The sequence below is a fragment of the Palaemon carinicauda genome, chromosome 9 (genome assembly GCF_036898095.1).
Source record: "Palaemon carinicauda isolate YSFRI2023 chromosome 9, ASM3689809v2, whole genome shotgun sequence".
NCBI classification, from domain to species: Eukaryota; Metazoa; Arthropoda; class Malacostraca; order Decapoda; family Palaemonidae; genus Palaemon; species Palaemon carinicauda.
In genome coordinates this window covers 124128820-124146336 of record NC_090733.1, presented here as the reverse complement: position 1 = coordinate 124146336, position 17517 = coordinate 124128820, and the positions used below count along the sequence as shown (strand labels likewise).

The 17517-nt window shown below is 34.3% G+C and overlaps 1 protein-coding gene across 5 annotated transcripts in view; it reads right to left on the bottom strand.

The window, feature by feature from the left end:
- LOC137647124 (retinoic acid receptor RXR-alpha-B-like) overlaps positions 1 to 17517 on the bottom strand; it is a 382209-nt gene that overhangs the window by 23871 nt on the left and 340821 nt on the right. The gene's annotated exons all lie outside the window — the stretch shown is intronic.

Genomic DNA, 17517 nt, shown 5'->3' with positions numbered 1-17517 from the left:
TATATATATATATATATATATATATATATATATATATATATATATATACATATATATGTACATATATATATATATACATATATATGTACATATATATATATATATACATATATATGTACATATATATATATATATATATATATATATATATATATATATATATATGTATATATATATATATATATATATATATATATATAGAAAATATGTATAGATATAAATAAATATATATATATAAATATATATATATATAATATATATATAAATAAATATATATATATATATATATATATATATATATACATATATATAGGCAGATAAACGTACATAAGTAGACATAAAAATACATTTAACTGAAGTAATGAAAAGTACAACACAGAGAGATAACAAACACATAAGAACATAAGACACTAAACCTATAACAACCTTGAACATCTACCAGGAAAAATGAAGTATGTTCAGTAAGTTTTAAATATGGTTGACTTATTCAATAAATGGAGATTGTATGACAAAAAAATAGCTGTAACTGAAAAAACATGGAATTTATATAATCTGAATATCGACAGCTTAACATTTTTACTATTCCGCTATTTTCCTTTATATATATATATATATATATATATATATATATATATATATATATATATATATACATATATATATATATATCTACACGCACACACACATATGTATATATACATATGTGTATATATATATACAGTATATATATATATATATATATATATATATATATATACAGTATTATATATATATATATATATATATATATATATATATATATATATTACACACACTAGCGTATGCGACCAGTTAAAAATGAAGGTTAAATATTTATATAGATATGCACGCACGCGCGCACACACAGGTTTGTGAGATATTGTGGTTTCCGAATTGACCTCCCAGAGTACTCCCTCTCACCAGGGTATGATTACTCCCTCTCCCCCTTATCCGAGGGACGGGGAGAGATCAAGTAGTTATATATATACATATATATATATATATATATATATATATATATGTATATATATATATATATATATATATATATGTATATATATACTGTATATATATATATATATATATATATATACAGTATATATATACAGTATATATATATATATATATATATATATATATATATATATATATATATATATATATATATATATATATATATATAGCCAGACACTTGCTCTTTAGTATAAACACCAACATGACCTATTAATCAACTATAGGCCATTGCCTCATCCTCCCTGGTCCTAGCCTGGGTGGAGATGGGTTTGGGAGCCGATCATATGCATATATGGTCAGTCTCTAGGGCACTGTCCTACTTGCTTGCCCGTCACCTTGGATATTGACCTTGACCTTTCAAAATTTAAAAATGTCCAGCGTTTTACCTAAAAATTAATCCCTGTAAGTCTCATTACTCTACGATTACGATTAAAATTGTAGTCAGGAAGCTGTTCACAAACAAACAAACACACAAACGGGGTGAAAACATAACCTCCTTGCAACTTCATTGGTGGAGGTAACAAATTAAAACAGAAAATTTCTTTTCAGGTTATAACTCCCAACATAATTCTCCATAAATGATATATCCCGTGGAATATGAACAATTAGGTTACATAATTAACAAAACTGTAACAAGAAAAAAAAAAAATCCTGGACAAAGGAACTTCCTTCTACTCAACGGCGTTGCTACTATTCCCTCCCAATGTGTCACATCGAAACAAAAATAGCTGGAACAATGGTCCCTGTAAACATTTTCGTAAATTGCGTTCAAATGTATGAATGCATTTGCTGCCATGACCGTGAAAAGTGGGTCGGAGGTAATACTACTACCGGACACTCAAAATCATATACAGAGTATGACCCATTTCATGACCTGTCACGTGACATTTATAAGTTTTGTCAACTGTTATCATGACGAGTAGTGACCAGGGAGAAATAGAATACGGTAATCACAGCAATTCTTTATGCTAATAAAAAAATATATGTATATAAAACACCTACCTAAAATAAATGTATAGCTCAATGTTAATGTAACAGTAGACTGAAAATGAATATGTTTAAAGTTTTCTAAGGGTGTCTCAAAAGTACAGCGAAGTGGTGACCCAAACAGAAATAAAATATAGGTAATAGAATTAAAAAAAAAGAAATTATATATAAAACACCTACCTAAAATAAATGCGTAGCTCAATGCTAATGCAACAGTAGAATGAAAATGAATATGTTCAAAGTTTTCTTAGGATCTCTCAAAAAGTCCAGACAAGTGACCCAGACAGATATAAAATACAGCTAATGAAAAAAAAAATATATATATAAAACGCCTCCCTAAAATAAATGCGTAGCTCAATGTTAATGAAACAGTAGAAAGAACAAATATAAAACCTAAAGTTCTCTTAGGACCCCTTAAAAAGTCCATAGGAAAATACAATAAGACAACAAAGAGGTTCCTGTAGAAGCCACCAGCAGGTGACCAAACAGGGGACTGATTGGGAGGCCAATCGTAAGGGCGTAAAAGTGACCCTCGGCCCCGCAGGTGGGGGGAAATAAACACAAAGAAAGGGACAGGGGGCCATTCCTTTAGCCTCGAGTAATAGCCATAAAAGAATTCCAGATTGTGAAAGACTTCAGGGTACTTCAGACTCTTAAGAGAAAAATCGTTCTACCGTGTGCCCGTAAATTCGAGTCTTAGTTTTAATGTCCTATTATAAAGATATTAATAACTCTTCAGTAAAAAGAATTGTTTTAGATTATTTAGAAAACTGACAAGTTTTGCCTCGTATGCAATTTGTTTAGCTTGGTGTTTTGGCGGGAATCAGAGAAAACTCGCCCGCAGTCCCTTTGATTAAATGACAGCAGCGCCACCATCGATGCGACGGATAAACTAGTAATTAATTAAAGCCGTGTAGAAACGCATTGTTAAATGTAAATAGCTATGCATTTTGATTTACCTTCATTAAAATCTTATAAGTTTTTAGAAAAGGATAGTAAACCGAATATGTATGAATAATGTGTTATATTATTACAAAAAAAACACAGTAAAACCAAGACACGATATTACGGACAGTCAGTATTTCCCATAAAAACTCAACCATTTAAAATAATTCCATTTTCTATTTCCATAAGAAAATAACTCAAAGGTAAAATCTTATATTCTGTGAGACATTTCGCAAAGATTATATCTAATTTTAAGAGAAAAATTACACGAGAGAGAGAGAGAGAGAGAGAGAGAGAGAGAGAGAGAGAGAGAGAGAGAGAGAGAGAGAGAGAGAGATTATTACAAACTAAATCCAATCATTTTTTGAGATCTAATTACAACCAAATTTCAATATTTATTTTGAGAGATGTAATTACAACCAAACTCCAATCATTATCTTGATAAATAATTACAACCAAACTACAATCATTATTTTGAGATATAATTTCAACCAAACTCCAATCATTATCTTGATAAATAATTACAACCAAACTACAATCATTATTTTGAGATATAATTTCAACCAAACTCCAATCATTATCTTGATATCTAATTACAACCAAACTCCAAATATTATTTTGAGATATAATTACAACCAAACTCCAATAATTATTTATCAGTAACCGGCAATATGAAATCCAACATTAATAACAGAAGGTATCTGTTTCCTTTAAGAAATCAAAATAAACAGGATCAAGTAAATAGGTTACAAAACATTACACGAAAAACTCGAACAATAAATAATTTTAGACAAAATATTTGTAATAAAAATATAAAAAAGGCAAAGAAAATTTTTTTACTTTTTTATAGTTGTATTCTAAATTTGTTACACCGATAACTTATGTAGCCTTCACGTAACCACAGTCCCCCCCCCCACCCTTGACACACACACACGCACACACACAAAACTGGATTTACCCATTCCTTAAACAACGCCCATCTATGTAAAGCGATCCTGTTCTGAAGGAGAGAGAGAGAGAGAGAGAGAGAGAGAGAGAGAGAGAGAGAGAGTTTATTTGCACATTACTGTATACTTTACTAAGATAAGGATGGAAATATAATGTCCTTTTAGGAAATTGAGAGAGAGAGAGAGAGAGAGAGAGAGAGAGAGAGAGAGAGAGAGAGAGAGAGAGAGAGAGAGATAAATGTTTTTATTTGCACATTACTGTATACTAAGATGAGGATGGAAATGTAATGTCCTTTTAAGATATTGGAGAGAGAGAGAGAGAGAGAGAGAGAGAGAGAGAGAGAGAGAGAGAGAGAGAGAGAGAGAGAGAGTTACGAGGATTTTAGATGTCTCAAAGACTTTTTTTTAGTCCATCCGCAGACTCCATTTGCTCTTTGGTAGAGCGATTTAGTTTAAGCATTTAGAGAGTTCTTATGATCTTGTCTAACTTATTCTTGAACTCGTCTACTGCGTTACTGTTAACTACATCCTCTGGAGAGAGAGAGAGAGAGAGAGAGAGAGAGAGAAAGAGAGAGAGAGAGAGAGAGAGAGAGAGAGAGAGAGAGAGAGAGAGAGAGAGAGAGAGAGATCTTTTTTTAAACCCAAGGTATTATTAGAATTTCCAGTTTTTGCAACGATAAGAAGATTTCCTTGATCAAAATGAACCTTCATCATGTTCTATTATTATTATTATTATTATTATTATTATTATTATTATTATTAAATATCAATTATTAATTATCAATTATTAATAATTATTAATTATTAATAATTACTAATTATTACTAATTATTAATTATTAATAATTATTAATTATTAATAATCAATAATTAATAATTATTAATTATTATTATTATTATTATTATTATTATTATTATTATTATTATTATTAGCTAAACTACAGCCCTAGTTGGAAAAGCAAGATGCTACAAGCCCAAGGACTCCGACAGGGGAAAAATAGCGCAGTATCAAGATTCTTCTCTTCTTAACATTGCATACGAGCATTGTGTGCAAATATCTCAGTCAAGCTTGATACAAATGTACACTTCAGACGACCAAACTGTTCTATATAGTTTATATAATTTATTTATTTCCTTGTTTCATTTCCTCACTGGGCTATTTTCCCTGTTGGAGCCCTTGGGCTAATAGGATCCTGCTTTTCATACTAGGGTTGTATCTTAGCTTTTAATAATAATAATAATAATAATAATAAAAATAATAATATCATCATCACCATTATTATTATTATTATTATTATTATTATTATTATTATTATAACTTGCCAAGCTACAACCCTAGGGGGCCCAGTGAGGAAAGGAAACGGAAAAATAAAACTTTTTAAGAACAGTTACAACATACAAATAAATATTTCCTATATAAACAATAAAAACTTTAACAAAACAAGAGGAAGAGAAATTAGATAGAATAGTAAGCCCGAGTGTACCCTCAAGCTAGAGAACTCTGACCCATGACAGTGGAAGACCATGGTACAGAGGTAATATGTCAATAGACACAATAAAAAGGATCCAGAATACTAAATAAAAAAAGAGATGGTATTCATATAAAAACTGCACCCAAGACTCGACCACTTTTTTTTTTTTTTATTTAAAGCTCGGGGGAGTTATGAACCTGTTAATGATACATTTCCTTAATTGGCCAACGTCTCCGAGAACTCCTTCATGAGGCTTAAGACTACACACTATTCGAGATGTTTTATTCCAGCTGTGACTAAGTTGTGGAATGATCTTCCTAATACGGTAGTTGAATCGGTAGATCTTCTAAAGTTCAAACTAGAAGCGAATGTTTTTACGTTGAACAGGCTGACATAAGTCTCACTTTATAGTTTATATATAAAAAATAATGTGTTTTAATGTTGTTACTGTTTTTAAAATATTCTATTCTAATAGTTCATTACTTCTCATATAATTTATTTATTTCCTTATTTCCTTTCCCTCACTAGGCTATTTTTTCCTGTTGGACCCCTTGGGCTTATAGCATCTTGCTTTTCCAAATAGGGTTGTGGCTTAGCTAGTATAATAATAATAATAATAATAATAATAATAATAATAATAATAATAATAATAATAATAATAATAATAATATGAGCATACTTCATTACCCGATATTACGACCACCTAAATACAAAGGATATCTAAACCATACAGCATTTTGAGGGCTTGAATAGCGACGGTTCCTAAACCAGAAAACACGAGAGTCGAACCAAGCACGCTTCCTATTCCAGAAGCACAAGTGATTTAAAAAAAATCCACAACGCATTTTGAGAGCCGAAATACGTAGGCTTCTAAAACCAGAAGACACGAAGCCTGAGATAACCCAAGGTCCTTTAAAGGACCTTGAGATAACCCAGGTTTCAAACAGGAGCTGTTCGAGGGGGGCGACATATACGCAGGTTATCCAAAACCACGACACAATTTTAGCTAGTTCTCGTTATTTCGACCCGTGACATTTTTCCACTAGCATATCTACTTTACCACGCGCCACTTTCACATTTTGCAAGGAACAGACGGCCATTAGCATAAAAAAATACTTTAACACATCGTTGCCAGCTACAATGTTCACGGGTTGTCCTCACAAACATAGATGGGGTAAGTCCTTGCTATTGGTAACACTGCGAATACTCCAACACATCGTTGCCAACTAGAATGTTCACCTTAGAGCCGATTGTCCTAAATAACATAAAAAGGATAAGTTCCTGCGATTGATAACACTGCAAATACTTCAACACATCGTTGCCAACAAAAATGTTCACGGGTTGTCCTCACAAACATAGAAGGGGTAAGTTCCTGCGATTGGTAACACTGTAAATACTTCCACTCATCGTTGCCAACTACAATGTTCACCTTAGAGCCGATTGTCCTCACAAACATAGAAAGGATAAGTTCCTGCTATTGGTAACACTGCAAATACTCCAACACATCGTTGCCAACTAGAATGTTCACCTTAGAGCCGATTGTCCTAAATAACATAGAAGGGGTAAGTTCCTGCGATTGGTAACACTGTAAATACTTCCACTCATCGTTGCCAAGTAGAATGTTCATCTAAGAACGGATTGTCCTCACAAACATAGAAAGTTAAAGTCCCTGGGATTAGTAACACTGCTTCATCAGAGGATAGAGTTCTCTTGCTTAAGGGTACACTCAGGCACACTATTCTATCTTATTTCTCATCCTGTTTTTTCTTTTAGGTTTTTATAGTAACACATGAAAGATTTATTTTTATGTTGTTACTGTTCTTGATATATTTTATTTTAATAGTTCATTACTTCTCTCAGAGTCATAGTTTATTTATTTCCTTTTTCCTTTCCTCACAGAGCTATTTTTCCCGGTTGGAGCCCTTGGGCTAATAGCATTCTGCTTTTCCAATTAGGGTTGTAGCTTAGTAAATTTCTAAAATAGAGGGACACTCAGTAGAGCGCAGACCTCTGCCGCGGCAGCTTAATTCTCGACCTTTTGCTCAACCTTGACCTTGACCTTTGACTTTAACATGTATTAATTGGCGTGGATTTTCATACACTCAAATATGAACCAAGTTTGAAGTCTCTGTGGCAACGATGTCCAAACCTATGGCTGATTACGTGAATTGGACATTTTGCTTGACCGTGACCTTAACCTTGACCTTCCAAAATTTAATAATTCCCAGGTTTTCATATAACAGTTAATCCCTGCAAGTTTCATTAACCTACGATTAAAATTATGGCCAGGAAGCTTTTCACAAACAAACACACAAACAGGCGGGTAAAACATAACCTCCTTCCAACTTCGTTGACGGAGGTAAAGATCATATTATTTTAGTCTTTCTGGAAGAGTTTTAAACGTTATAGATGCATTCTGACCAATGATTTTTCTGTAATTTTATTATTGTTATTGTTATCATTATTATTATTAATTATAATCATTATCATTACCATTATCATTAACAATTATAATTATCATTATTCATTATAATTACAATCATTATTATTGTTATTATTATTATTATTATTAATTATAATTATTATCATTATCATTATCAATTATAATTATTATTATTTATAATTATAATCATTATTATTGTTATTATTTTTACAATTATTATTATTATTATTATTATTATTATTATCATTCCCACCGTAGGTATTGGAGAGACCAGTCAAAATACTGGCTCAAACTCTCTATCACGTTTCTTCCCCGATAACATCGCCAGCTCGACTGTCCATTATACATGGAAGCCAAAGAGCAGGAGATGGATCATTCGAAATCACAGCTATTTCGAACTTTTTCTCATCAACCCTTCTCCCTCTGACCATCAACTCCTTCAGTGTAATTCCCAGCTATTCATTTCTCTAGACTTTCGTCTTTCAAATACATAACGGTTTTGAAAATGAGAGAGATAAAGGGTGCACTATAGTCAATTCTTTTTAGTGTGGCAGAGTTGCACGGACTCGCAGGGGTGGCCCTTTTCGTTCGGAAAAGTTTCCTGATCGCTGATTAGTTGGACAAGATAATTCTAACCAATCAGATAGCAGGAAACCTCTCGAGCTGAAAGGGCTCCGCTGCGAGTCAGTGCAAATGCTCCTCAAAAAAAAAGAAAATTGAGTATAGTTACTGAAGCAAAGGTTTAAAAATATTACCGTATGGTTTAAACATCAGCGTAGTTTATATATGTAAGATTTATTTGAATGTTACTGTTCTTAAAATATTTTATTTTAATTGTTCATTACTTCTCTTGTAGTTTATTTATATCCTTATTTCCTTTCCTCACTGGGATATTTTTCCCTGATGGAGCCCTTAAGCGTATAGCATCTTGCTTTTCCAACTAGGGATGTAGCTTACCCGGTAATAATACAGTAATATGTCTAACAGTACTGTTAATAAGATAAGATTGTGGTTGCCGATGTGGTAAAGTCCCTGACTGTTGATCACCAGACTGGGGTTCGAGTCCCACTCAAACTCGTTAGTTCCTTTGGTCGCTGCAACCTCACCATCCTTGTGAGCTAAGAATGAGGGGCTTGGGGGAGCCTATAGGTCTATCCGTTGAGCCATCAGAAGCCATTGTTTGGCCCTCCCTGGTCCTAGCTTGGGTGGAGAGGAGGGCTTGGGCGGTGATTACATGTATATATGGTCAGTCTCTAGGGCATTGTCCTGCTTGATAGGGCGATGTCACTGTCTCTTGTCTCTGCCATTCATGAGCGGCCTTTATATTATCCCGTGTTAGTGTCTTAATGAACCTATATTTCATATCTAGGTATGATGTTATATATATAGTGAGAATGTCCATATGTCCAATGAATATGCAAAGTGAGAATGTCCATATGTCCAATGAACATGCAAAATGAGAATGTCCCATATGTCCAATGAATATGTAAAGGGAGAATGTCCATATGTCCAATGAATGTGTAAAGTGAGAATGTCCATATGTCCAATGAACATGCAAAATGAGAATGTCCATATGTCCAATGAATAAGTAAAGTGAGATGTCCATATGTCCAATGAATATGTAAAGGGAGAATGTCCTTATGTCCAATGAAACTTCTAAATTCCAAAACAAAAACGATAAAACCTATGGTCAAAACCTTCCACTCACCTCCCTTTCTGAGAAGCCCTGGCAACAACGAGTTACAGAGAGAGAGAGAGAGAGAGAGAGAGAGAGAGAGAGAGAGAGAGAGAGAGAGAGAGAGAGAGAGAGAGAGAGAGAGTGCATCCCAAGGTGATATCACCTTAATGTTATCTCTGCTTAATGCGGTTCGCCTCCTTACAATTATCATAAATACGTTATCTTGCCCATTAATGTATATATGGAGAGGCTATCTTACACACACTTCGGCCAGACATGTAATATAAATGTCTATAGTAATTACAATAGCATGTCTCTCTCTCTCTCTCTCTCTCTCTCTCTCTCTCTCTCTCTCTCTCTCTCTCTCTCTCTTACATAGCTCTTATATAAGAATGCTAACTTATAATCCCTTTAACATATTGTATATTGAACTAGTTATGTTTATATCACTCCTATATTTGTGTTTATGAAACGTCTAGAAAATTATATATATATACATACATATATATATATATATATATATATATATACATATACACACACATATATATATATATATGAATATATGTATGTATATATATATATATATATATATATATATATATATATATATATATATATATATACATACTTTTTATTCACTGATTTAGCGTGAAATCCATCTGACGGATTGTGTATGAATGTAAATGTCTACAGTATATAACTATTGTATTTAATAACTATTGTATTTTTTTTAAGTGATAAACATTTTTATTGATACAAACTAGTGATTTCCTCATCGTACCGTGAAATTGAACACGTCAGCAAAACGTTTGGAACCAACAATTAGATTCTATTGTAAAGGCACCAGTCATCTATCTCTCTCTTTTTCATACACACATACTCGTGCACTAGGTCAAAAGTCTAAGAAATACAAACATCAAATATCTCTCTCTCTCTCTCTCTCTCTCTCTCTCTCTCTCTCTCTCTCTCTCTCTCTCTCTCTCTCTGAAGCACTTACACAAGCCAAGAAGCAAATGAAATAAACTACCTACTTTGCCAAGATCCCTACTTTCAAACTACATTCATTACTGTATTCATACATGTTTAACATATCTAACATGCCATATATTTACGGTCAATGTTCCTTACTTCAAGTTCATTTATATTAGTTAAAGAACTTATCATAGAGAGAGAGAGAGAGAGAGAGAGAGAGAGAGAGAGAGAGAGAGAGAGAGAGAGAGAGAGAGGAGAGAGAGAGGCTCCAAGCCACGAAAAATGTTCAGTAAGTTTATTCAGTCGTCAATGATATTTTATTCACTTCAATGTTGCGTTTTTGTTGAGCTGCAGGATGATGTTTATATATGGTGACTATCTTTGGAAAAAACAAAGTTCCTAGTATATCAAGAAAAGATTTATAGTCGTAGCAGAGATTCCAGGCGAAATAAGCCCCACCCCTTGCTGACGTCATAGTCAATCATGCCGTTTCCCACTAACGTGGGAGACAACGTGATTGGCTATGACATCATCAGAGGGCGGGGCTTATTTCGCTCGAAATCTTTGGGGGAGTAAGATGTTCACTATTTCCATAGCCTCTGAACTCATCCAAACAACAACAGATTGATCCCCCGAAAGCTTAATTCGGTCCCTTACCTTTTCATTTATATATATATATATATATATATATATATATATATATATATATATATATATATAGAGAGAGAGAGAGAGAGAGAGAGAGAGAGAGAGAGAGAGAGAGAGAGAGAGAGAGAGAGAGAGAAAGCATTTCCGGAATGTCAAAGCAAACCCCAAATGGAGTAACAGACTAAACTGTCCTAAGACAGGTTTTAAACGGTTGCAATAAACAAAAAAGAATAACAGAAACGCCACGAATACCCAAGGGACAACAGCTTCGTTCTCTCCCCTCCCCACTTTAAGGAAGTCCCTCCTCCCCCTCCTCCTCCTCCTCATGCAGGTGGTAGCGGCGAGACCGCACTGCAACTAGTTCTGCTCAGAGTTTGGGTGCAATCTTCGAGCCCCTCCTGCATGATGGAACGAGAGGAAGAGGGGCAGAGGGATGAATGTTGCAATACTTGTCCACCTGCATAGCCTGAGAGGACTTGGCCTTGGAAACCCTGCTCATTTAGATGGAACGCTTAGGCGAGAACTCGTCTAATATATAACACAGCAACTATTATTATTATTATTATTATTATTATTATTATTATTATTATTATTATTAGCTGCAACCCTAGTTGGTAAAGCAGGATGCTTTAAGCCCAGGGGCTCCAACAGGGAAAAATAGCCCAGTGAGGAACGGAAACAAGGAAATAAATAAAACTAAAAGAGAAGCAATGAACAATCAAAATAAAATATTTTAGGAACAGTAACATCATTAAATTAGAGCTTTCATATATATACTATAAAAACTTAAAAAAAAAAAAAAAAACAGAAGAGAAATGATTGAATAGTGTGCCTGAGTGTACCCTCAAGCATGAAAACTCTAACCCAGGACAGTGGAAGATCAAGGTACAGGGGCTATGTCACTACCCAAGAATAGAGAACATTGGTTTGATTTCGGAGTGTCCTTCTCCTAGAAGAGCTGCTTATCCAGTAGTTAACCCTTTGAACGAAGAGGAATTTGATGGTAATTCCTATGTTGTTAGGTATATGAGGACAGATGAGAATGTGAAAAGAATAAGTCATATTATTCACAAACTTCATGAGGTCTTACGTAATACAGATATGAATTGGAAATCCTTATCTTCGTCCTTCAAGATGTCACAGAAGGAAAAGTTCAAAATTGGAGCAAATGCTTTTTTTGTTGACCAGGCTGACATGAGTCTTTTTATAGTTTATATATGACATATCTGTTTTTGACGTTATTAATAGTTTATATATGATATATCTGTTTTGACGTTGTTACTTTTTTTAGAATGATTTATTGTTAATTTGTTCTCTTCATTTATTTATTTCCTTATTTCCTTTCCTCACTGGGCTATTTTTCCCTATTGGAGACCTTGGGCTTATAGCATCTTGCTTTTACTGTTTTTTTTTTAGAATGATTTATTGTTAATTTGTTCTCTTCATTTATTTATTTCCTTATTTCCTTTCTTCACTGAGCTTTTTTTCCCTATTGGAGCCCCTGGGCTTATAGCATCTTGCTTTTCCAATCAGGGTTGTAGCTTGGATAATAATAATAATAATAATACTAATAATAATAGCAAGCTCTTGTCGGCTAATTTAAGGACCCACAATCTTGCTGATGCGAAGTTCGTAAGACACGTTGACACGAAAAGTTGCATATAACCAAGGTCGTGCAACAGCAAAGGGCGAGACAAGTCAAAGCAAGGGAAACTACGTCATCAATTTACACTGGTGCAACCATGATGAAGTCGAGAAATGCAACTTGAAGTGACGTCAGATACCGTGTAAACGTGTGAATATCAACCACAGCATTACACCGTGTAACCGTGTGAATATCAACCACAGCATTATACCGTGTAAACGTGTGAATATCAACCACAGCATCATACCGTGTAAACGTGTGAATATCAACCACAGCATCATACCGTGTAAATGTGTGAATATCAACCACAGCATTATACCGTGTAAACGTGTGAATATCAACCACAGCAGAATACCGTGTAAACGTGTGAATATCAACCACAGCATTATACCGTGTAAACGTGTGAATATCAACCACAGCATTATACCGTGTAAACGTGTGAATATCAACCACAGCATCATACCGTGTAAACGTGTGAATATCAACCACAGCATTATACCGTGTAAACGTGTGAATATCAACCACAGCATCATACCGTGTAAACGTGTGAATATCAACCACAGCATTATACCGTGTAAACGTGTGAATATCAACCACAGCATTATACCGTGTAAACGTGTGAATATCAACCACAATGTCATTTTAATATCGAATTCTATTACTATTATTATCATTACTAGCCAATCTACGCCCCCTGGTTGGAAAAGCAAGATGCTATAAGCCCAAGGGCTCCAACAGGGAAAAATAGCCCAGTGAGGAAAGGAAATAAGGAAATAAATATATGATGAAAACAAATTAACAATAAATCATTCTAAAACAAAACAGTAAAAGCAAGATGCTATAAGCCCAAGGGCTCTAACAGGGAAAAATAGCCCAGTGAGGAAAGGAAATAAGGAAAAGTATGATGAGAATAAATTAACAATAAATCATTCTAAAACAAAACAGTAAAAGCAAGATGCTATAAGCCCAAGGGCTCCAACAGGGTAAAATAGCCCAGTGAGGAAAGGAAATAAGGAAATAAATATATGATGAGAAGAAATTAACAATAAATAATTCTAAAACAAAACAGTAAAAGCAAGATGCTATAAGCCCAAGGGCTCCAACAGGGAAAAATAGCCCAGTGAGGAAAGGAAATAGGAAATAAATATATGATGAGAACAAATTAACAATAAATCATTCTAAAAAAATAGTAAAAGCAAGATGCTATAAGCCCAAGGGCTCCAACAGGGAAAAATAGTCCAGTGAGGAAAGGAAATAAGGAAATAAATATATGATGAGAACAAATTAACAATAAATCATTCTAAAAACAGTAAAAGCAAGATGCTATAAGCCAAAGGGCTCCAACAGGGAAAAATAGCCCAGTGAGGAAAGGAAATAAGGAAATAAATATATGATGAGAAGAAATTAACAATAAATCATTCTAAAAAAAATAGTAAAAGCAAGATGCTATAAGCCCAAGGGCTCCAACAGGGAAAAATAGCCCAGTGAGGAAAGGAAATAAGGAAATAAATATATGATGAGAAGAAATTAACAATAAATGATTCTAAAACAAAACAGTAAAAGCAAGATGCTATAAGCCAAAGGGCTCCAACAGGGAAAAATAGCCCAGAGAGGAAAGGAAATAAGGAAATAAATATATGAGAACAAATTAACAATAAATCATTCTAAAAAAATTAAAAACGTCAAAACAGATATGTCATATATAAACTATAAAAAGACTTATGTCAGCCTGTTCTACTTTCGGGGATGTATATTAACTAGAAATTCATTCATGATAAACGCTTCTGGCAGGACAGGGATTCGAACCTATGTCTTTTGAGTAAAGCGCAATGAAGACGATGATAGCCAACAGAGACAGTCATGGAGATACTCGAGCATCAACCATTGTGTCTGTCCATCAATAGGAAGGGGATATTTATACAAATTATGTGATTTGATTAAGAACACTTTCTTCAATTTGAGCAAAATGGAACAAATAAATCACGTAAATAATGTTGCAGGAGGATCACAATCTGTTTCTCACCATACATGTCTGAGCTGTGTATGCAGGTGTGCCTACGTTGACAATAGAAAGATACATGCAAATCTGCACATAAGCTGTAACTCATATGTATAATTTTCTCTCTCTCTCTCTCTCTCTCTCTCTCTCTCTCTCTCTCTCTCTCTCCAAGAATAAGTTAGACAGGATAATAAAAACTCTCTAAACGTTTCAAACCAAATCGCTCTACCCAAGAACAAATGGAGAGCGTTATTCTCTCTCTCTCTCTCTCTCTCTCTCTCTCTCTCTCTCTCTCTCTCTCTCTCTCTCTCTCTCCAAAAAAAGTTAGACAAGATAATAAAAACTCTCTAAACGTTCAAACCAAATCGCTCTAGCCCATAACAAATCGAGTGCGTTATTCTCTCTCTCTCTCTCTCTCTCTCACACACTCTCTCTCTCTCTCTCTCTCTCTCTCTCTCTCTCTCTCTTTCTCTCCCAAAAACGTTAGACAAGATCATAAGAACTCTCTAAACGTTCAAACCAAATCGCTCTACTCAAGAGCAAATGGAGTTTCCCCGGATAGACCCAAAAAGTCTTTGAGACATCCAAAATCCTTGTAACTCTCTCTCTCTCTCTCTCTCTCTCTCTCTCTCTCTCTCTCTCTCTCTCTCTCTCTCCTTTGCAGGTAACAAAGACACAAAGTCAACAAGCTGACCTAGAAGAAGATCAGGTTGGTGTCGTGGTGTTACCACCATGGTTTAGTATGCAAAAGCAAGCGGTTAGAGAGAGAGAGAGAGAGAGGAGAGAGAGAGAGAGAGAGAGAGAGAGAGAGAGAGAGAGAGAGAATCATACTGTATTCTATCAATCCATTTATGAACATCAGCATTAATGATTACAATCAATGCATAACTATTGTTCTTTTTGAACATACTACTACTACTACTACTACTACTACTACTACTACTATTCACTATGGTAATAATATCATAATTCCATAATGCATTTGCAGTATAATATCAGATATACATTACAATTTCCTCCACGGCAAATTGTGTTACAAATTAACATTTAATTGAAAATTTTATGTTGCGTTGCACAACCAACATATAATAAAAATCTCTTGAAAAAGCATTAAAAAAAAATGAGTAAAAATTAAACAGAATACCATAGCCTTTACGGAAGACTAGTGTTTAAACTTGTAAGATAATTACCTTAGTTTCATGTAATTTGTATGGTTTTAAGGTAATTTGTAAGGTAATTTCGAACTTACTAGCTTAAAGATTTAAGGAAATTGGAAGAGTTTCAAGGTAATCTAGGGTAAAAAGCAGCAGCATCTAAGGTAATAGCTACATGTCCAAGTTTAAACCCTGTGGAGGACAGTAACCTAATGAACGAGTCTCGTCTGATGAAAGTAAATCTAAAGAATTTGTTTTTATCTGTTTTGTTAAAGTTTATATAGTTTATATAAGCGATATTTATTTTAGATATTGTTACTCTTCTTAAAATATTTTGTTTCCTTTTTTCTTTCCTCACTGGTCTATTTTCCCTGTTAGAGCCCCTGGGCTTATAGCATCCTGCTTTTCCAGCCAGGGTTGTAGCTTAGCAAGTAATAATAATAATAATAATAATAATAATAATAATAATAATACAAGGCCTTGAGAACGACAGCTCCCTGGTTCTCGCACGAAAGCAGAAAAAAAAAGTAGATACAAATGCATGACACAACATTACCGTTTGGTACATCCGGGATTATCACACATTCCTTGTCATGTCAACCAATCGGAGGGCGTGTTGAAATCCCCGGAGACCATACGGCGTGGTGTTACTCATTTCAGAGAGAGAGAGAGAGAGAGAGAGAGAGAGAGAGAGAGAGAGAGAGAGAGAGAGATTTACAAGGATTTTGGATGTCTCAAAGACTTTTTAATCTATCCGGGGAGACTCCATTTGCTCTTGGGTGGAGAGATTTGGTTTGAACGTTTAGAGAGGTTTTATGATCTTGTCTAACTTTTTCTTGGAGAGAGAGAGAGAGAGAGAGAGAGAGAGAGAGAGAGAGAGAGAGAGAGAGAGAGAGAGAGAGTTACAAGGATTTTGGATGTCTCAAAGACTTTTTAATCTATCCGGGGAGACTCCATTTGCTCTTTGGTGGAGAGATTTGGTTTGAACGTTTAAAGAGGTTTTATGATCTTGCCTAACTTTTTCTTGGAGAGAGAGAGAGAGAGAGAGAGAGAGAGAGAGAGAGAGAGAGAGAGAGAGAGAGAGAGAGAGAGTGTGAGAGCTCATACTTCGTTCTACGTTCCTGATAAAAAAAAATCCTCAATGTGAGGTTATTCCATCTTCTATTACTCGGGCATGCTGTTCTATCTTATTTCTCTTCCTTTCTTTTGAGGTTTTTATAGTTCATATATGAAAGATTTAATATGTTACTGTCACTAAAATATTCTATTATGATTCTTCATTACTTCTCTCGCAGTTTATTTCTTTGTTTCCTTTCCTTACTGGGCTATTTTTCTCTATTGGAGCCCTTGGGCTCACAGCAACCTGCTTTTCCAACTAGGGTTATAGTTTAGCTGGTAATAATAATAATAATAATAATAATAATAATAATATCAAAACATGACACGACCCATAAACCAGGCAGAAAACAAAAGCATGATTCTTCGTCTGGGAAAACTTCGAGAGAAAGGTGATGATGTAGGGAGAAATTGAAGAAGTTCCCAGGAAGAACACACACATACAGGTAACGCAAGTGCCTTCATGGACTTGATTCC